This window comes from Ixodes scapularis, unplaced genomic scaffold, assembly GCF_016920785.2.
Source record: "Ixodes scapularis isolate PalLabHiFi unplaced genomic scaffold, ASM1692078v2 PGA_scaffold0__279_contigs__length_252992795, whole genome shotgun sequence".
Taxonomy (NCBI): Eukaryota; Metazoa; Arthropoda; class Arachnida; order Ixodida; family Ixodidae; genus Ixodes; species Ixodes scapularis.
Window position 1 is genome coordinate 248,455,737 of NW_024609835.1, and position 22,601 is coordinate 248,478,337.

The 22,601-nt window shown below is 48.2% G+C and overlaps 1 pseudogene; it reads left to right on the top strand.

Moving 5' to 3' along the window:
- The first annotated feature begins 20,970 nt into the window (after positions 1-20,970).
- On the top strand, positions 20,971-21,656 carry LOC120839962 (annotated as a pseudogene).
- Positions 21,657-22,601: the final 945 nt, after the last annotated feature.

Genomic DNA, 22,601 nt, shown 5'->3' on the forward strand with positions numbered 1-22,601 from the left:
TTTTTTGCTCGATTAATGTTACATTTTCGCTCATCTTATTGCGTACCGGAGTGTGGCAGGTGCACTTTGGGCAGTAGTTGTTCCAGGGGGGCGATGGTTTAACACCATTTCGATCATGAGAAACGTCAGGTGTCGGTGTTGAAGAGTTTGTCCAGAAATATGAAGACGCGATTGTTGCTTGGTTTTAAGTCGTCGCAACAGGTCTCTTCCTGCAGGCGTGGTACTCAAACGCACGTGCTGAGAAAGGAGGCTCTTGGTTGCTAGCAGCGGTAAATTGAAAGCGCGAGCTTCTTTGTATCCGTTTTCATTTTTTTGTTGAGCTTGGAACTCCCAGGCAAGTGCGCAGGCCTTGTCTGTGTATGCACCCGAGCATTTGGGAATCTGTTGGTGACGACTTAATGAATGGCAAAGAATACATACGGTTGACAATAGAGGCTGAATGCAGACGCATCATGGATCTTAATGAGTTTCCCCACGACTGCCCAGCGACTCTACGAATTGCGTTTCTTGCTCTCAGAGTAGATTTCTTTCCGATCATAGCTTGTGCATGCCAGTTAAGCCTAGAGTTCCAAGTGATGCCTAAGAGTCTGTGTTGTCGTTCGCGACGGATCGGTGTATTGTAGAGGGTGAGGTCAATTGTGGTATTGCGTCGGTCCATTCCCAGGAACAGTCTGAATGCAGTTTTTTTCGAGTGAGAATTGTAGGCCAGAATCACTGAGATAATTGCTTGCTTATGTGATGGTTGCTTGAGCGGCGTTTCCATGGTGCCTGTACCCTGAAACCCAGACGCATATATCATCCGCACACACTGAGATATTAATGGGAAGAGTGTACTTAGGAAGGCATGCTGGTAACCTTGCCAAAACAATATTGAACAGAATGGGCGATAGTACGCTTCTTTGTGATAAACCTCTAGTACATCTGCGAGTAGCACTGAGAGGCGGACCAAGCCGAACCCTGAGGGTTCTGTTGGTGAAGACGCTTTTCAGAAACGTTTGGAACTTCCCTGTTATACCGATGTTTGTCAAATTTTCGAGAACTACCGCTGGTTCAACATTATCGTATGCTTTTGAAATGTCAAAAAATACCCCCAATGTCGATTTTTTTGTTAAATTGGTTGCGTTCGATCGAACTAATCAGGTCTAAGATACTGTCTGGAGTCGATAGTCCGCGTCTGATTCCTTTCATTTCGTGCGGCAACAGATGGTCGGTTTCAAGCCACCATGTGAGTCGAGCATGTATCGTCCTTTTCATGAGCTTCATCACACAGGAGGTAAGGGAAATGGGTCGGTAGGATGATGGTGCGTCGTGTGGTTTTCCTGGTTTGTGTATGGGCACAACCCAAGCTGTTCTCCATTCTTCTGGTATGATACCTGATTCCCATACAGAGTTAAAAAAAACTTAAGTAGCTTTTGTAGACGCTCAGCTGGTAAGTTTTGCAGCATCTAGTTTGTGATTCCGTCTGGTCCGGGGGCACTTTTCCGCTTAGTTGATTTTAACGCCAACGTTAATTCTTCAATGTTGAAGTCCGTGTCCAAGGGAGACGATCTGGTCACAGCTCCATACGCCTGTCGGTCTGGTCTTGGGTCGAAAAAAATTGGTCCGCAAATTTCTCCTCTGCTTCCCTCAGATTTGTTCCGAGGCGGGTCTAAACACTTTTGAAGTAGTCTATCGTGATGTGCGAGAAAAGGTCACCTACATTCGGCCCTATGCAAGATCCGACGCAGGCTCCCTTTTCTTTTTTCTTTTTTTTAGGGTATGTGTTTGCGTTCCAAGTAGCGAATTTGGAGTTGAGGTAAAATGTGAGCTATTTGAGAAAACTGCTTTGAGAAAGGCCTGAGGCATTTTGGAAGGCTAAGGCACCAAACAAGTCTGTGCTGTCCAGGGACCCCGGAACAGAGGGGAGGGGGGGGGGGGGGGGGGCAAAGGGGGTTTGAGCACCCGCTGACGTTTTCCAGTGGGTGCTGGGCAATATGATGAGCTCCCGTGCGTTTGGCTCGAGGCGTACTGAACAATGCCTGCACACCCCTCCCCCCTCCCTTCCGTGTTCCCGTTGTTGCTCAGCTGCGCCTAGCCACGTACTTGGCTAAGGGCAAGTACGTGGCTCTGTTTTTATTATGGGTGGCTACCCACCGAATCACGGCACGACACTCGCCCACAAAATTCCAGAAAACAAAAAACAACAAAAAAAAACGAAGTAAAGCAAAGTGTCAGTAAACCGCGTACGACGCGGCAGCTTCAAAAAAATGGAGGGAAGAAAAAAAACAAGATGGAAAAGAGCCGGCGCCTGCGGCCTGCATAGCACAGTCAGGGACTGGGGCCACTTCACTCGCGTGTTGGCCATGAGGGGGAACGCGCAGCGCACTGTTTTTGTCCACCCAGCCAGCCGCTGCTTCGTTTTGCTTCTATTTTGGGCAATGACGTTTCCCAAGAAAAGTACAAAACATTATTCCTAGCTTTTTTTTTTTTTTTAACTGCGTTTTTGTTGTTGTTTTTGTTGTTGTTTGGGTGTCTGAGTAACCACGAAGGTCGGGTGATTGCTTCCGCGTGGAGAGCCGATCGCGGGGCGGGGAGACGGTCTGCGCGAGAAGAAAGCCCTTCTGGAACGGGGGACTGCCTACAGATGGAGCGAGTTGAGGGGGAAAAGTTTCCCAAACTCCCGAGGCAAGACGAGGCCTTAGCAAGCAACACAGGTTGTAAGGGGAGTCATCGCACTGCAGTCTGTGTTGAAGCGCTGCTACCACGGTGGTCGTCGGAGACACCAAAGAATCGCGGCATTCACGCCTGTTATTTCTGTTCCAGGTTTCCGAAACACCATTTGGTTCTTGCCGAGCCAGCCTGCTATGTTCAGGCGGGCGCTTACACTATTTCCAAAGACGACCCTAAAAACAGGAAACATGCTGGAATAAAAAAGAAAAGGCATCGCCAGTGAAGGTGCTGGAACGAGAGGGATGTTTTTTTCCTCGTCTCCAGCAGCTCATCTGCTTCCTCCTCCCCAGCCTTCCTTCTCCTCGCCCTGTCATTCCACTGAAACTGCAGTTGTAGATCTGTCACTGAAATCCGCGGACGGTTTCTTTGGACATCTGAACATCAGAGGATGTTGTTTTTTTCAGCGAGTGCAACGCTAAAATAAAAAAAAATAATAATAAGTTCTACACTTTTATTCATTATGGCGACCAAAAGGACGCTCCTTGATATGTGGTTGCGGGGACCCAAGAAATTGGCAGTTTGTCAGGAGGACCAGCCACCGGAAATAATCAAAAATATCGGCACGGCAGCACCGGACCGTATCGTGCCAAGAGTCACCCAGAATTTACAAAAATCTGGTAGGTCTTGTTTCAATTTTGTGTGTGTGCATGCGTAGCAAAGCAAGAGGGGAGTGTGAAATCTTAGGTCGCATGAACTGCATTGCAGGGACTTCACGATGTTTCGTTGGCCCTATGAAATAACCGCATAAAACAGTTTTGCAATAGATTGCGAAGGTATTTAGCACACAGACGTAGTTAGATAGTAGAAGTAATCAGTGAAATTTTAGTAAAGTTAGTTCATGTAAACAAAAAAAAAACACTTTTTTTAATTTTGCGTGTAAACACCAAATAATCTTTTAAGCCACTGTGGCTTTAATTCTGGCGAAATGAAGGCAATGTTATGTATAATTGGATTTTATTTTTATTCCAGCCATTTTTTCAGTCATAATAAACGCCTCAGTAGCCCAAATAAGTATTTGATAGTTTCGCGAAAAAGAGATTCCGCGAAAATTTACCGATAATTTTTTTTCTTTTTTTGCTGAAAGTTTTTATGTCTTCCAAAAAGAAAAAAAAATTAACCCAGCATTTGTGGGCACCTCTGTACTAAATCGTAGCACGCTGCGTTAACAAGCCAATTTGCGCGGTCACTTCAAAGGGCTAACGAAACATCGTATGTGAACTCCCGGTATGTCAGATCCCCTGACCAAGTTGGTGGGCATTTGGTCTTAAAAGTCAAATTTGGGGGTTTTACGTGCCAAACCAACGACGGGCACCTGGCACGCCCCAGCGGAGGACTGGGGATTAATTTCGACCACTTGGGTATTTTTGGCGCGCAACCAAAACCTCGGGCGCCTTCTCTTCCATAAGCCTCCGTCAGATTGCGGGAATTCGAGCCCACCACCCGGGGATCCCTAGGCCGGCGCTTTGCCTCGGAGCCACCGAGACGGCTGGCTTTTCGATTTTATTTCCAAAAGCATTGCATTGTGGTGACGTGTTCTAAAGAAAGTCGCATTTCTCTTAATGTAGCAAAATAATTGTGTGTCAACATTTCATTGCTTTGGGACGAGAATTTTGGATTCATGTAGGGACACACGGGGTATACGAAATGATAATTCACCTTCTATAAACAGTAAAATCTTGGTAATAAATGTTCTTTTTTTTAATTTTAATTCCCCCCCTTCCGCCTTCTCCCTCCCTCCCTCTCCCTGTCCCCCCCCCCCCCCCCCTTTTCAGCCTTTATTTCGACCGCTATCCCCCCCACGTAAAATACGCTTCCGGGGTCGCTGGTGCTGCCTTCGATTCACTCTAAAAGGCGCCTCTGAGGCAATACATAGTATAGGTCTTCAATCTTAATAGGTAACGCATGGTATTGGTTGGTACGATGCTCTTGTAGGAAACTGATGACTTCATTTGAGATTTTTTTACCAAATAGGGATCATTAACTGTTATGCAAGTAAGCTTTTCTTGTAAAAATAATTTTACTGATTTTTGCCAAGTGCCTCTTTCGGAAACGATCGCTCTTATGAGACAGTCAACTTTGTGTGTCTTGGCGCTGAAAAATATTTCTAGGCTAAAGGTTTAACTCCATGCAGCGAATTATGGGACGAAAAACCGACGAACTTCGCCCGACAGCGCGCTCGCTTGGCGCGCGACGTAGCTACCACTGTGTTGATGCCACGCGCAGAGCAAAAGCCGCCGGGGAACATTCGTCCATTTTTCGCGACATATTCGCGCCATAGACTAGTCCAGCCTTAAGATTCTTGTTTTTCTCGATATGGGAGCAAAGCTTCTTTAAATCAAGCTCGTGACATGGCGATGAAGGGCACGACGTGGAGCTCGCTGCCATACCGCTGCTGTAGCACTGCGCCCCTTGTTTGACGCATCAGACGTCACCAGGACAGGTAGATCAGGCTGGAACATCCGTATCACTGGCCCCGATGACAGGACAGCTTTCACTCGATCAAAACTGTGCTGTGTAGCGTCATCCCATACAAATGGTTGGCCTTGGCGCAGAAACTTTCGAAGTGGTTCATCCTCGTCGCCAAAAATCTGGTGTCCTCAAGGACACGGCAGAGAAAAAGAACAGGACCAGCCCAGTCAACGTTCCAAATGAGACTGTCTTTTACCGACAAGAAGAAAATGAAGTACAGATCATATGGTGGTGATGAAGATTTGTACATATGTTGCTAACACAACGCAGCTATACAAATCAGAACACAACACGTGGACTCTTTGCTTCAATGTTTTGCGTTGCGAAAGCATTGTGGCAGTGGAAGAAAGAGTCAATAGCCTTATAGGGCTTTTACTCCAAACTTATCTTTGTGCATGACTCCAAAACCTCCTTTTTTGTCTGCTGGTATTATACATTTAAGGATTTTTCTTTAAAGTAAGTTTCCCCCTTTTTGATTGGCAGACTTGTAGATGGTTTGTATAGTGATTAAATGTCTTCGCCCTTGGAAAAGCATCTATCACTTTCAGATAAGAAAGCACGTCTCGAAACTTGCCTTATTAAAGACAGCAGCTCTGGAGCCGATTTCTTGGGTTCTACGGCGGACTTTGGTCCTAAGCCGAGGACATGGTGCACCCGTGGTGGTACCTGCCCGTCTCCAATTACGTGAACAGGGTTGTTGGGTACGGCGGTCTTCTTTTGGGGTGATGGCGCGGAGGTGGTTTAGGGTGAGTCGCCAAACTAGGTAGTTCTTTCTGCGGTGTAAGGGAAGTCACGCCATTTCCTTTAGCCCGCCAAAGGACTAACGTTGTCACTCAGTAGAAAAATAAAGCTAAAGCTTCGATGCTTAAAATAAAGGTTAAGCCACCAACCAAACGAGTCTGCGCTATCTTCGATGCACTCTAGAAAGGACCCCTGAGGCCAAGGCATAGTTTAGGTCTTTGATGTCAAATATAAATCTGATACAGCTTCGATGATTTCTTACAAGAGAAATCATCGAAGCAGCAAGTATCGTGAAGCTGAGTGTCACATGAGCTAGTAATCCTTCTACATCACTTTCCCAGAAAGAGTTGTTATATCTAAGCTCTACTCGAAGGTAACGAGTGTGTAATACCCGTGCCACACGGACATGGCAAATGCCATTACGGGCGAATCTCATTCGGGCGCCGAATGACATTACATTTTAAGCCCGTGCTACACGTACATTTCGAATGCCATTTTGCGTCATGATGATGATAGCACCTGCTCTCTTAAGTAAACTAATTGTAAAGTTTTTTGTAAGCTAAGTACGTTTGTAAAAGGTTATGGTAGTTTTAAACAAATTTTGCAGTCAATTACTTCTTTTTTTTTTGCGTTTCCGCTGTAATTTATTTGTTGGTGACGCTCTAGTTGCTCTAGCCGCAATAAGACAAAGACAGAATTCGGACCAAAGCGAAAGGAAATGGCGCCTGTACAGTCGCGAGTGTCGGTCCTTGCACCGGAGGACGGTAAACGGGTGCGACGGTTAATGAGCGCCCTCATTTATTTACGCGCCAAGCACCGAGCCGAGCAGCAGACTCGAAGCCGAAGCTAAGGACACTCTCGCGTTCGTGAAATCGAAGAGCGGCTGCTCTCGAACTCCGGGGCTGCTGCTTTCGCTGCGCACCGCCCAGTGCACCGATCGTGGCTGCTTGCGGCGCCTGCGGCTTCATCGGAAGAAACTTGGAAGTCGAACAAAACGTAACAAAACCGAGAAGAAACGCGAAAAAGATGGCAACGCAGGCGAAGTGGCTGTGTCTACTGGGTTAAAGGCGCTCGCAATTATGTGACAAGCCGCGCTTCAAATCTAGTACAAAACAATGCTTGCATAAAAGCAAACACAAATAAATAACTTTTAGTTCGTGTATACTTTGACTAACGTAATCACATCGGTGTTTTTTTTTTTCCTACGGGCCTGGGGTAGAAACTGCACATTCGGCCCGTGACCGAATGCGAATGAGTTCCGCCGACATTTGCAGCGAATGCCATTCGTGCAGGCCGTGTAGCACCAGTCGAATGACATTTGGGGCGAATGTCATTCGTTGTAAATGGAATTCGAGTTGCCCGTGTGGGCACGGTTATTAGACGTTGAAATCACTTAGAAGAAGACGAAATACCACGCAGAACAAAAGTTGTAACCTAGCAGCAGCAAAAAAAAAAAAATGAATAACATCTTTTTTTCTTCTTTATCGGTGTAAAGGAAGACGACAAAAATGCGAACCAGAGTTGATAGTCAGCGTGACGTGAGATTCTTTTTTGCCGGTGTGCGTGTGTTCTGAATGTGTGAGCTACCTTGTGCGCTGTTACCTATAAGTCATGAATAGCCAACTCACCCGAGCCTCCACTAGATGAGCTACGCTTAGAGTAGCGGTACTCCGTGCCCCGATCAGCTTGTGGGCGCCGCCATCTTGGTGAGAGCAGACGCCTCTGTTGAATAGAGAGTCTTAGTAGACCGTTTTTATTTTCCGCTCCGCTGTAAGGATGCCAAACTGCGCTTGCGCGGCCTGCTTCGCCGGAATGGAAAGCAGAGGTCCAAAAACGCCTTTTAGTAGACCGTTTTTCTTTAGCGTAAGAGCGTTTCGAGAGCGTTCGAAAAATTCGCTTGCCTAGCCCTACAAGTAGACGTTTACAGTACAAGTGAGACAAAAAAAACTAGACGTTAACACCAAGAGAGTGAAAGGGAGCGTGTTTGTAGATGTAGCAAATACTTTACCGGGGGGAGTACATTCCACTCCTCTCAAATGCAATAGCCTCGGCGCGGACAGGTTTTCTGGGCATGGCGAGAGCCATCTATCGTCGGGGAGGTCTCGGCTATCGATGATATTCATGTTCTACATACCAAATTCATTGTTGTGGAAATGTGCGAGACAAGTGCCGCGCGCCACTTCTAAGGATAACATGGCGTCTAAACTCTAGCTCAGTGGTACTGTGTACTAGAATACTTGGGTAGTGTTGGGACCGGAGTGGCTCGGAAACGGGAGCTCGTGAGGGCGCGTGTATTGACAGTTCGTGGCGTGCTGTTGTCGAGTTATCCGAAAAAAATCGCGCAGCCCGCCTTTTATTTTTTTTTTTTTCACTTTGAGCCGTGCACGTGCCGGTACCACGATTTTATGCACTTCGTTTCACCTTATGTTGAACCGCAGCGAAGGCTGGAAGCGCGAGCTCATACCGTTGGCAGCTGCCCTTGGTGCACGAGAGCTTGTGCCGCCTAGATGTGCCCTAGAGCAAGGAGCTCGCGCTTGTAGCCTTTCCTACTGTACAACACACCGTGAAACAGAGTATAGACGCTTTACACACGCGCCAAATTACAGCCGCCATTGCTGACCTTCTCTTGTCTTACCGCGAGATGCCGAGCAACTGAAACGGTAGTTGACGATCCTCTACAAAGGCCGATGCTTTAGAAAAGGACACAGTTGAATCTAATGTGGCAATAACCTGGCCTGCTATGGTAAAGATGAAGTGAAATAAACGAAATAAGAGGGAACAAAAACTGAAGGTCAGTTATGGCGGCGTCCATGCACAGCTGCTGCAAAGCGTCTATAGGGCACATAAAAAATCGGCATTTTCAAATACTTTTTTTTTTCGGTAGGCAAAGGATTAATGAACGGTTCAATCGGCCTTGTTGCAATTGCAGCTTTAAAGGGAGCCATTATTGAAGGCCTACCAAATTTAGAAAGTTCGCGAACAAACAACGAGCTTTGAGCGAAAGCAACAAGCCGCTCTCGTTTTTGTTGTGTTTTTCCGTCCCTTCTCGTTTTCTTCCTCCAGCTTCATTATCTCCACCAACCCGCTCGTTCTGTCCTGAGGTATTCATCGCTAAAATTTTACCTTTCCTCGCTTAATTAAAAAACCGCGCGCAGAAAGCGCGAATGAGGTTGTGCTGATATTGATGCGTAGAAGAATGACACAGTTGTATCTGTCCCCTCGTCACTAACTCAACAGCGTGTCTTCGGTGGACTCACCGGCGCCACTCATCAAGACGACTAAGTCACTATTCTACGTATTATTTTAATAACGCGGTTTCTGAATTAAGCGAAGAAAGGCAAACTTTTACGATAAATTTCACGAACCTCGTTGCTTTTTCGCGAATTGTCGAAATTGGGTTTGCCTTTAATAATGACTCCTTTTAAAACTGCAATTGCACCATGGCCAATTAAACCGTTAATAAAAAGTTAACTAACAGATTTTGGTTAATTATTAAACATTGCAACGGTTATTCACCCATTCATTGTCCACCGAGCCCTAGAGATATAACGAAAGACGGCATCCACATATCTGCCACGTCCTTTTTTTTTTTGTAAAATATAATATTTGTATAAGTTCTGTAAAGAATAACACAGAAACACCCTTTATGTCTGCGTGAACCAGATACGCCCCTGTGGAAGCATGGGTCTTTCCCTTCGAATACCCAGCTCAGGCGAGACTTACCTGGTTGTCAGAAAGCAGCTGTCGGTTAAATGTATTGTTGCGAGCATGTAGGTATAGGCTCCAGATGGTTTACCCTCAAGAGGATAACGCGCTGCATATTGTCCATGTGTGCGCTGCCCATTGTAACCATTATTTCAATGCCGTGCTGTAAACTATTACAACTTTTTCCTTGCCTGATGTACGTGTGCTCATGTTTTCTGCTCAAAATGATGTACAATATAGTTGCTTGTTTGCTTTGAATCTTATAAAGCATTACTAGTTCAGCCCACGTTTTCTCAGTTTTTGGACTGAATTTCAATGTTAACACTCGTAATAAAAACTGCCACGATTTATAAGCCATTTTTTACGACTGAATGTCAGGTGGTCCTCGGATGGTCGTGGCAGCCATGAAGAAATATGAGATTCTCGTCTCTTTGATACCGTCGCTTGGGTGGGTTGTCGCGTAAATGAAGACAAAATGAGGGATAAGTGAAGCGAGCTTATTAAGGACAAGAAGAAAAAGACAGGCAGAAAAGAATACAAAGAAGTTAACCTGGAGTACTTAAAACATACTAAAACAATCTCGGACTTTAGTATGCGCCGTTTCGTTCCATTATAAAATAAGATAGGAAAAAAAACTGCTTCCGAGTTTTAGATATCCCTTTCAAATATCTAATGGTCGGCCTTCGCGACCAAGGAAATGGGCATTTCTTTTAAAATGCTCTCCATCCGACAAACCGAAAGTCGCAGCTAATTCTACGCTGAAACAAGTTGCAATTCGCTGCTTTAAAGTCGCAATTGTTTTTATGTAAAGGAAGGGTAATGTAGCTTGTACCGTCCAATACATTGAAGCATCATGTTGCTAACGATCGGGCCGCAGCGTAAGTGATGCCGCGGTACGACCGCTGGCAGGTCGTAGCCGCATCAGAAATCCTACGTGCACTCCAGCAAAGCGGCTCCAAAGATTCATATTTTCGCGCGTGCAACCGCGCATGCGCACACCTTCTGGATAACGCGCCGGTGTCGACACCTGTCGCGATCAATACCGCGCGCTTCAGGCGAGCCCCTCCGGTCCCAACCACTGATCTCTATTTTAGTAGGGTGGATCGCGGATCGGGAGCCCGTCGGTGTCGCCACCAGCGGCCATTGCTTGACACCAATGCACGCAAGTCTATGGGAGGAACGCACAAAAGTAATCATATTGAAGCATGTGCGCTGTGCTCAAAGGCGAGTATCTTATGCTGCGCTGCGATCCTTACATCGGGTGTTTGGAGATCGAATCGGTATTGCTAAATGTCCGGTCGCCGAATAAAAAAAATCAAACGTACCGGAGCACCTACGGCTGAGCTGGCAAGCTTGCTCTCGTAGTGGAGTAAACAAAGGAACTTGCCGTCAATAAGACCGTCCACAGGAAAGCCCGTAAGTTGATGAATGACAAAGAAGTTCCATCTCGACAGCGGCTTTCCGGGAGTGAGCGAATTCCGCGTAGCAAAGCCTTCGAGCTTGTCGTCTGCTAAACCGAACTAAACGAAACCGCCACCGACTCCGCGGAAACTCTAGGTAACTCTCGCCTCATTGAGGTGCACTACAGCGGAGTCACTCTCGACCACAAAACATTCATTTATAAGAACTGCGAGGGCTGTCAGTTTTAATGTTTGTACGCAAGCTATTTGGCGGGCTTATCGAAAAGCATCCAAAAAGTTTCAGTGCCGACAATAGCTTAGAAATAGGGGGAAACGTCACTTTTTCTCGTTCTTCCCATGGAGTCCCATGCATTGGCTGGTGTCAATCAATGGCCGCCGGTGGCGACACTCGGCCCCAGCTGCCGAGGCCGCGGTCCGCGATCCAGCCTACTACAATAGAGATCAGTGGTCCCAACACTACCCAAGACTTCTAGTACACTGTATCAGTGGTACGCTAAATACTTTGCGGCGCTGTGCCGCCATGATCTCCCCAAGGGTCGCACGGTCCACGTGCCTCGTGCATCGACGCACCTTGCGCTACTTTTGAAACATGAAGGGGCTTTAGGTGGACTCCGAGGCCACACCGCCGCGGCCGCCGCGAACGTCCACGTGCACTTGCGCGTGGAGTGACGCGGACCTCCACTCCGTCAGGGCTGGATTCGGCGCTATAGGCGTTCTGTCTAATGCAAATGAGCAGAGTGGAATGTATTCCCCCTAGTAAAGTATTTGGATGTAGTAAAAACGAAGGTGAGAATAATAACGCAAAAGACTAGGCACACACCCGAAAAATATTAAGCTTTAAAATATAAATACAATCGTTCCACCTTGTGTGCGAGGGAAGCCGAAGGTATAAGCACGAGCATGTTGCTCTAAACGGTACTTGCTAGGGATGCCGCGAACTTTTTTCGAATCGAAGTTTCGATGATCGAATCAAGCGGTTCGAGAGGTTCGAAAGATTTCGATTTTTCGAATGTAGTGAGGACATCTGGCAATAGATGGCACCACATGTGTTGTGCTGCGGGATTACCGGAAGCGAAGCTTCTTCCGGTTGTTGATTTACGAAAAGGCACTTTTTGACGAGCTGTCACACGGGGTAGTTGTTTTCCTTCTGCCTGGCGACCATGTGGTCGCACTCGGACGCCCACGGTCACAACATGGTGTCAGAAGTGGCCGGCCTCCCGGTCTGACGTCCTCCTCGCTGCTGCTATGCTCACAGCTAGCCCTGCCTCTCGTCGTCTCTGCGTCGCACGCTGCTACGCTTTCCGTCTTCTCGTCACCGTCGCTGCGTTCCTCGTCATGTCGCAGGAGAGAACAACGGAAGCTGCCGCCGCCACCGCCCCCGTCGTCTCACTCCCGAGCTTGGTTCCACCGCCCAAATTCGACTTCGCAAACCCCGACAAGTGGCCGCAATGGTTTCTACAATTCGAAGACTTCAGCTTTGCGTCAGGCCTCTACCAAGCGTCGGACGAAGTTCAGGTGCGGACGTTACTGTACACTATGGGATCCGAAGAGGCGCGGCGTGTTCTTGAGACGTTAGGCCTCACCGCAGAGGAATGGCGGTCCTTCGCTGCGGTAACAGACAAGTTCAAGGCGCACTTCGTACATCCACCGAACGAAGTGTACGAGAGCGTGCTTTTTCACAGGCGGGTCCAGGAACGAGGGGAAACCGTCGACAGTTTTTACACGGCCCTTCGAGCACTCGTCCGCAAGTGCAACTATCCGTCCACAGAGGTCGAGGACAGACTCGTTAGAGACCGCTTCGTCGTAGGACTTCTCGACTCGAGACTCTCTGACAAGCTCTGCCGCTGTCCGACCCTCACCATGGCCGAGGCCCGGCTTCAAGCACGCATCCACGAAGACGCCGTCAAGGCGCGGGCGACCGTTTTTCGGGACGAGACAGCTGCCGTCGCACCGGAGCAGCTCAAGCTGGATGAAGCACGTGTGAAGAAAGGAAGGAAACCGGCCCCCAAGACGTCTCCCAAGCGAGACTCGGCGTCGTCGCCGAGAGAAGGCAGCAAGAACTGCAGATTCTGCGGCCGTCAAGCGCACCCCCGTAACGAGTGCCCGGCTAGACAAGCCAAGTGTCACTACTGTCGACGCCTGGGTCACTTCGAAGATGTCTGCGAGAAGCGGAAACGAAGTTTGAGCACTGTTCATCTACATGCCGTTTCGACCGCGGGCCGAGCGAAGTTTGTCAAGGTCGCCGTCAACGGGTACGACGTCGACTTCAAAGTGGACTCCGGAGCCGAAGTCACGGTGGTGCCAAGCACTTTTCCCGGAGCACCTCGCAGTCTCCAAGAGCCTGAAGGGCAACTCACTGGACCGGGCAATCACCCATTGACAGTTCTAGGTACCTTCCAAGCCACATTGACTTGGAAAGGCAAGTCGGTAGTGGAGCGGGTTTACGTCCTGCCGTCGCAAGACCCGCCTCTTTTGGGGTTTCCTGCCATCCAGAAGCTGGGTGTGGTGAAGTTCGTTGACGCCCTCTCCAGTCTCAACCAGCAGAGCCCTCTTCACAGCGACATCTTCGAAGGGTTGGGTGAGCTGAAGGACGAGTATGTGATTAGACTCCAGCCAGGAGCACAGCCGTTCTCCCTCAGCGTTCCTCGCCGCATTCCGATTCCCCTTCATAACATTGTCCGCGAAGAACTGGATAAGCTGGAAGCTGACGGTGTGATCCGCAAAGTCGACGATCCGACGGACTGGTGTTCTGGTATCGTTGTCGTCCCCAAGTCCTCTGGAGGTTACCGGATCTGTGTCGATCTCACACGCCTTAACCAGGTGGTCCAGCGGGAGCGTCACGTCCTCCCATCGGTGGAGCACATCCTGGGACGTCTGGGTCCTGCACGGATCTTTTCCAAGCTCGACGCTACAGCCAGTTTTCACCAGATCAAGCTATCTGCCGAAAGCCAGCTCCTCACGACCTTCATTACCCCGTTCGGCAGATACTGCTTCTGTCGCCTTCCTTTTGGAATTTGCTCCGCTCCGGAGTATTTCCAACGTCAAATGGGGAGGATCCTGGAGGGTCTCGACGGAGTCGTCCACATGATCGACGACATTTTGGTTTTCGGACGCACCCAAGAGGAACATGACCGGCGTCTTGCAACAGTATTGGGTCGCCTCAGCAGTGCCGGAGTGAAACTGAACAGAGCCAAGTGCGTCTTTTCAGCGTCCACTGTTAGGTTCTTGGGAGTCACAGTCAGTGCAGACGGTATCAGCCCCGATCCAGACAAGGTCCAGGCTCTGGTCAACTTGGAGGCCCCAGCGGACGTCAGTGGTGTCAGGAGACTTCTCGGCATGGCTAATCACGTAGGCCGTTTTCTTCCTCACCTGTCCGACGTGACTACGCCGATTCGTGCTCTTCTCCAAAAGAACAGTGCCTGGTGTTGGGGGCCCAGTCAGCAGTCTGCCTTTGATCGTCTTAAGGGCATGTTGAGCTCCAAGGTCTGCATGGCCAAGTACGACCCTTCGTACCATACCACAGTGTCGGCTGATGCAAGTTCGTATGGACTGGGAGCCGTTCTGCTACAGGACCAACCATCGGGAGAGCGTCGTGCCGTTGCCTACGCTTCGCGATCTCTTACACCGACGGAAACCCGGTATAGCCAGACGGAGAAAGAGGCTCTGGCCGTCACATGGGCCGTTGAAAGGTTCGACCAGTTCGTCCGTGGCACCAGGTTTGATGTCGAAACAGATCATAGACCCCTCGTCGCTCTGTTGGGATCTGCGGAACTGGACACTATGCCTCCTCGCATTCAGCGCCTGAGGATGCGGCTTATGGCCTACCAGTACAACGTTCTCTATGTACCGGGGAAGCTCCTGGCGACAGCAGACACCCTTTCCCGAGCTCCTGTACAGGCTGCCGACACCAAAGTAGACACCGTCGAGCTCTTCGTTGGGTCACTGCTCAAGGACATCGAAAGTCTTGCATCCACTCGCCTCGATCACCTTCGCCAGCACCAAGCAGAGGATGGAGTCTGTGCCGGCCTACTCAGATTCTGCAAGGATGGGTGGCCCAAGAAGGTGTCCAACGTTCCAGTTCATCTTAGGGCTTTCTGGAAGGAGCGAGGCAACATCACAGCCTTCGAGGGCCTGTTGCTGAAGGACTGTCGCATCGTGGTTCCTCAGACTCTTCAGAAGGAGATGCTAACATTACTCCATGAGGGCCACCAAGGTGTGGGAAGATGCAAGGCAAGGGCTCGCGACTCAGTGTGGTGGCCAACCTTGAACAGCGAGCTGGAGCAACTGGTGGGGACGTGTGAGCGTTGTGCCCAAACAAGAATTCAGCGCTGCGAGCCGCTTCTCGGGACTCCTACACCCGATCGCCCCTGGCAACGTATCGGGGTTGACCTCTTTGAGCTGCAAGGACGCAACTACGTGGTCATGGTTGACTACTATTCCCGTTTCCCCGAGGTGGTCAGTCTTGCGACCACAACATCAAGCTCCGTCATCGCGGCTATGAAGAGTTCCTTTGCCCGCTTTGGGATTCCGGAGACTGTGGTCTCTGATAACGGTCCGCAGTTTTCGTCAACGGAATTTGCCTCTTTCGCAGCCTTGTATGGGTTCGCCCACCGTACGAGCAGTCCGAGGTACCCGCAAGCGAATGGCGAGGCAGAGCGCATGGTTCGAACACTGAAGGAGCTCTTCGTGAAGGCAGAGGATCCGCACATGGCGTTACTGGTGTACCGGGACACACCCGGAGTGACCGGCTACAGCCCTTCGGAGCTGCTCATGGGTCGTCGTCTCCGGACCAGGCTGCCAGGGTTACCTGCATCGCTGATGCCGAAGTGGCCGTCGCCAAAGCTTGTCAAGAGCAGGGACCAGAGCGTGAAGAGTCATCAACGCAAGGACTTCAACAGGCGTCACGCCGCCCAGTCACTGCGCCCTCTGGAAGCAGGGGAAGAGGTATGGGTACAAGATATACCATGTGCTGCTAGGGTGTTGAGCCCGGCCAAGCGGCCGCGCTCCTACGTGGTCGAGACGCCAAGGGGTGTTGTCCAGCGCAACCGTCGCCACCTGGTGCCGTTTACGCCCAGTACTCCCCGCCAGCCAAGCGACTTAGTTTGTACCCAGCCTGCAACTTCAGACGGGCCAGTTCCTGTAGCCGAAAGACCAACAGGCGATTCAGCGGTGGTGCCCAGTTCTACACGGCAGTCTCCCCCACCGGGTATACGCGTCACACGTTCGGGGCGGCAAGTCAAGCCTCCTCAAAGACTGAACTTGTGAAAGCACGAGGAAAAGCTCCCTCGAGCTGGAAGGGGAGATGTAGTGAGGACATCTGGCAATAGATGGCACCACATGTGTTGTGCTGCGGGATTACCGGAAGCGAAGCTTCTTCCGGTTGTTGATTTACGAAAAGGCACTTTTTGACGAGCTGTCACACGGGGTAGTTGTTTTCCTTCTGCCTGGCGACCATGTGGTCGCACTCGGACGCCCACGGTCACAACAGTCTATATCGTGAAATTCGACGGAGGTCGAATTTTCGAACTTGTTAAGCTAAGAAGTTCGACGCTTTTCGAACCGTCGAACTTATTACGCTAAAAAATCGATCTTTTTCGAACTTTCGAATTTATTGCGCTGCAAGGTTCGATGCTTGTCGAACTTTCAAACTTGACAAACCAAAAACTTCGATAAATTTCGAACTTTCGAACTTATTTATGAAGAGAATTCGAATAGTTTCGAACTTTTGAATTCTGAAAAGTCAGAACTTCGACGAACTTCGAACTTTTAGGGTAAAAGTTCGACGTTCGTCGAACTTCGAAAGACCGGCGGACGGTTTCATTTGATTTCAAGTAGTGGGGTACATTCGTAATTTTTTTTCTCGAACTTTTACACGAGGTGTTGCGTTCCTTACGAAAGACAATGTCGTTTATTTCAATTTTCTGGCATGCTTAGGTTTAAAGAAATAAATCCCCGAAGGGGCGAGAAAGGACGACGGGTTTTTGACGATTATCGTTTGTGCCAGATTTGAAGCACGCTGCGGCCGGAGCTATTTATGGTAGACATGTTATACTTTTTTAAGAATGATCTATGTATAGCTTAGGTAAGTGCCGTCTTAAGATGTGATTATTGTTATTCAACGTGAGTTTCGAAGAAATCTCCAAACATTTATCTCCATGCAACTTTGACCTAAACTTGATATTTATTTTCGTCTAAGTTGTTTGAGGTATCACATTTAAATTAACACCACAGGCAGTACATATCATTGCCATCTGCAGAATACAAAATAATATATTTATTGTTTTTTCACGTTAAGGAATAAATTAACTCATGGGAGAAGATTTCTAATAGTGTTCAAGTTCAGCACGTCATTAAAAAAAAAATTTTTTTTTTCGCTTCACGTTTCTGGGACGTGTTTCTTTTAGCCTGTACACATCTTGGTAAAAGAAACTTGTTTCGAAGTTCTGAATCTCTGAATATGCAAGAATAGAACACTTCCGACGAATTATTGATAGCTTTTTTTTTTTTTTTTTCTCCTGCTTTTTATTTCCGCATTTATTCTTTTTTTTTTTTTTTTTTTTTTTTACTATCGGCACAGGTATTTAGGTCGAAAAGACAGCTTTGAACTTCCGAACCACTAAGCATGTGACGAGTAGTGCCTTCCGACAACGAGTTTCTAACAATGACCATCTACGCAACCTTTTATGCAGTGAAGAGCGACAGTAGCTATACATATGCATAAATAATTTCAGATTAAAATAAGCTCGACCACGCCCTCTTTCCCCGTATTGCTTTTTTTAACAGTCCGAAATACCTGCAAGGTAAAGAAGGAGGCTAAAGCCGCCCCCCCCCCCCCCCCCCCCCCCGCTACCCTCTTTCCCCCCCGTTTTTCGTCTTCCGACGCCACTTGTATGGTAGAACGCTCCACGACCCCGAGTTCTGTCGGTTTTCGTGCTTTTTGCGAGGCGATTCCTCCGTCCCAGAAAATAAACCTCCAGGACAATTATAAACTTCATCGGATCGGATTACTACCAGCGTGCAAGGGGTGGCGAGCAGGTTTGCCAGGTCGCTTCAAGGTTTTTCTGAGCCTCAACCTCCTGCTCGCCCCTGGCCGTTTCGAACTGAATGAGTCTCGTAAAACAGTGTGTTCGTGTGATCACAACTTCGTAATGCAGGTTAAAGACCCCCCCCCCCCCCGCCCCCCCCCCCCCCCCCGGGGCTGGCGGCCACAATTCTGCACTGGCAAATATTCCAGCACATCCGGGACACTCGTCGTCTCATTTCATTGCCTGACCAACTTAGCAGAATCTAGATATCACACCCTAACTTTTCTAAACTTGATTTTGTGAAAACCAGTGAGTCGTGAAAACGTTATTTGAAACTGAAACTGTGGAAAAACTTGAAAATCGGACTTCGAACTTTGAAAAGTTGGATTAGAAAAAAATTCAAAATCTTCAAAGTTTTTTTTTTTTTTTTTTTTTTTTTTTTTTTTAGTTTAGTTTAGCGTTAAAAGAGAATCGAAACTTTCGAACTTTTCGAACTTTATGCAGAAAGAAATTCGAAATTTTAGAATTGTTCGACCTTCATGTCTATAAAAATTCGAAGCGTTCGAAGTTTTCGAATTTTTTTCCCAAAGAATTTCGAAATCTTCGAATTTATCGAACCTGAAGGAAAACAATATTCGAAATATTCGAATTCGAAATTTTAGAAACCGTGAAAGCTTCGAAATTTTCGAAGTCGAAACTCCGCTGTGGTCAAAAGTTGCGAATTTTTCGAATTCGAACCTCGGTCGGTACGAAAATATCGAAATTTTTCGAAATCGAATCTCAGTTCGCTTCGCAAATATCGAAACCTTTCGAAATCGAACCTAGGGTGGTTCGCGACATCCCTAGTACTTGCACTGCACGAGCACGCGTGCTGGTCAAGGACGCTGAAAGGCCGGCACTCGCTTTGTAGCTTCTGCTCCACTCGAATAGACCGATCTCACTAAGCGTTGGGCGCATGCGTAAAGCCGCCATAACTTTAGTTCACAGGACGCAGACGGCCGTGCACGCGAGGGCTCGTGCCTTCTCGTGCTCTACACGCGAAGAGCTCTAGCGAGGTTGTCGCACGTGCAAAAAGACTAAAGTTCCCTCGATGCATTGCGGCAGCGGTGGCGTAGTCAAACTGGCTGGTGAGATCGGCCTATTAAAAATGAAAGGGATTTACGTATTCAAAGTAGAAAAATGAAAGAAAAGGACGAAGTTTGCGCATTGCGAAGTACGAGCACAGCATTGCACAAGGCTAGCAAGGCACCTGCGCGATGAATCCCCGCTGTTCTCAAGGAAGGAGCACGATTAAGCTGCTGGCGAGACATCGAATCTATGATATGTATCACTCATGCCATGAAGCGCCGAAGCTTCCTTTCCGAATGCGGACTGCTGGATATTGTCGACGTAGAAGAGAAATCCTGTAGGAGGCCATCCCGCTTCCAGGAGGACCTGGCTGCTCTGCAAGCGGTCCTCCAAATCCCAGCACCCGACAGATCCGCGCAGGGTGTTGCCGATCTGGCGAGACGCTTAGCATGGTTCTTTGTCGACTTGCCTATCCCAACCGTCTGTTCGAATTTGAATGAGCGTTTGGTCGGAACTCGTCGGTGTTCTCCAGTATGGTGAGCCTCATCGTGGGTCACATATCAACAAGATGCTCGGCCACCTGGGGTGCTATGTTGCGCTTTTTGGACTCCCAGGAGACTTGGAAGAGGGAAGTGGCGTCAACGACTCGAGCAAACGCAGATTGGGTGTTGACAGAAGAAAACGAAATCAACACCCAATCTGCGTTTGCTGTGTCGTTGACGTCACTTCCTTCTCCCTAGTCTCCTGGGAGTCCAAAAAGCGCAACATAGCACCCCTGCTCACTGACATGAACAAACATAGGTGGTTGACCTTCCCGAAACTGGAGCTGTGCTCACAGGTGAGATCCTGCATGGTTTTTGTAAATTTCGCGTTTCCATGGCCTCTAGCACAGCTGCTCTCGTTACTTTTTTTTTTTTTGTTTGATACGCCAATAAAATACGTATTTACTTCTGTTTCGGCACCAAAAAAAAAACAAAAAAACAACGAGGTGTACATTGGCGGTGACAGGACAAGTCTCAGTTTTAGTAGGCTACTTTTATGAACCCTCTATGCTCTACTTTACGCTTTGCAAGAAGCATCGTCCCCACCGCGCATGCGTTGCCTGCTCTGAGTTGGAGCGTAAACTTAGCGGAGTGAGCGTGCGCTCCGCTTCACAAGTTGCGAAGCGGACTGCACTCAGCGTCCTTAGCGTGATCGCTAAGATCTCAAGATGGCTGCTCTTAGTCAATACGCGTCGATGTTTTTCACCGTGACCTCAGCCTGAAAGAGGCCGAATTAAGAAGTAAAGCGTACGGCCCAAGCGTGAAAAGTAAACCATTCCACTTGAGTTCTGTGTAAAACAAAAGAGCATAACCCAACGAACGAGTATCACTTTGCAACCAGCACGGTGTCGGTAAAGTCGTCGCGTTTTTGTGGACCTTCTATGGCAACGCCTCCTCTATACTATAATGCCTGTCAGATCGTGCGCTTAAAGGGACACTGACAGGGTATTTATGCTCGCCGAGGTTTTTAGTTGTACGTGACATATGAGAGCTCAACTACCCAGAACAGAATTTGAGGCTCGAAATTCGGTTTCTTTCCGCTCGAAAACTGCCGATCAAGAACTGGCCGGTTCGAGTCTCGCTCACTCTCTTTTTCGCGGTCACGGGCCGTTTTCTAAGGTACCCGAGCAACCAGCCCGGTGTTAATGGCGGCGTTAAAGGAGCTCGGTGGACCATATCTGGCTCCATGGACTAAAGAGACCGTTGGCACTCCAGAAAGGACCTCGATCCTACGATACTATAGAGAAATTAGAGATGCGATTCGTTTTTTTTTTTTTGAAGAACGTTTTTCGTGGGAATACCTAAACAGCGTCAAACGCAGACGTCTTTATTGGGACACTCTAGACCTGGTAATGCCGCCTCCAATGTATCGCCAAATGTTTCCTGGCTGCGAAAAGTCGAACGTGTTCAAGCGTCTGAGTCTATACCCAGTTCGGCCAGGGATAAAGGATTTTTTTGTGCGCTTTCATACCGAAGTTTTACCGGTCAAGACCTGGGAGGAACAAAAAGGTTTTTTTCTGCCTTGGGGAGTCAATTGTGTCATTTGCCCTGTTCCCGAAACACTGCAACATACATTCATGTATTGTACTAATGCATGACTATTTTGGGCTCAGCTCCGCGCGGAGCTTCGAATCGATCTATACCCAACCTGGTACAGCATGAAGTTTCTAGACACACCGGAAAAGCAACAAAGCAGATGTTACGAGCTCCTGACCCTGATCGGTTTGGAACTCGCGTACTGATCACACCTTGGTACGAGAACGAGGGAAGTGTGCGTGGCGCCACTTCTTAGAGGGATTTCACTACACGTCATCCATCATAAAAGAAACTTCGTTCAAGGAGACGGAACACTGGGAGAGGTTCAGGACCCTTTTAAAGCTATAAGGTCCCGAAGGTATTGCACTCTTTGGAAAGGTGTGGCTACGCAGACCAACGCGACAAACAGCGTCACGCTGAAAATGTGCGCACAATTGTGAGAGGTGTGTCAGAAGTGCTGACCCTTTAGGTTGTAAATAGCAAAATGTTTTTAAACAAATAAAAGCCAACTGGGCAAAAACAAAAAAGTAGCTGAGTGGGAAAGACGTCTGCTTTACACGCCGTAGGATCGGGTTCGATCCCCCGTGAAACTTTTTTTTTTTCATATGTTTTTCGATGTCTACATTTCTTTTCTTTTTTTACAATTATCACTGAAGAAACAAAACAAAAAAATAATAAACAAATGTTGTGGACGACACGTCGCTGAATAAATGGTATGAGATTTCCTTTTTGACACCTGCGAACTCAATGTAATCACTTTCCACAAAATGCAAGGAGCATATAAATCAGGTAGCGTCCGCTTTCCGAGGTGCCCGTAAATGGTCTACAGGAATTGCAGCCAGCCATTGGTCCCGATCCGGTTGATCTTTCGGAAACTCTGTCGCACAATGCCACTTCTGTTTCGGACGCGGGACATGTGAGCCAGCTCTTCACGCAACATCTTGGGTGTATTCTTTTCGGAGCCGATCAAAATTCACCACGGGCACTCACTACTCATCTCCAACTCCTCAATATACAAAACAACTCATCTTGGAGTACAGAACAACGAGCGGAACATACATAACTGCAAAAGAATCCCACGGCGAACAGTTCCCGTACGCCGCATGTCGTCTGCTACCGGGAAGGACAAAAAAAAAAAAAAAAAAAAGAAAACACACGGTCGGGTGTAGCCACGTGACTTCCGCCACTCGCTCTCTTCTCTCCACTTCATCGACCTCCGTCGGGTTTCGGTTTCGGTTTCGAGCAGTTGCGTCTTTTGGCTTTATTAAAAAAAGACGCTACTCTGTGGCAAAATATTAATTGGGTAGTCCTCCGACATCATAATAAAGTGCCTGGCAAAAAATTAAAAAAAAAAAATTTGGGGGGTGTCAGTGTCCCTGGGTACC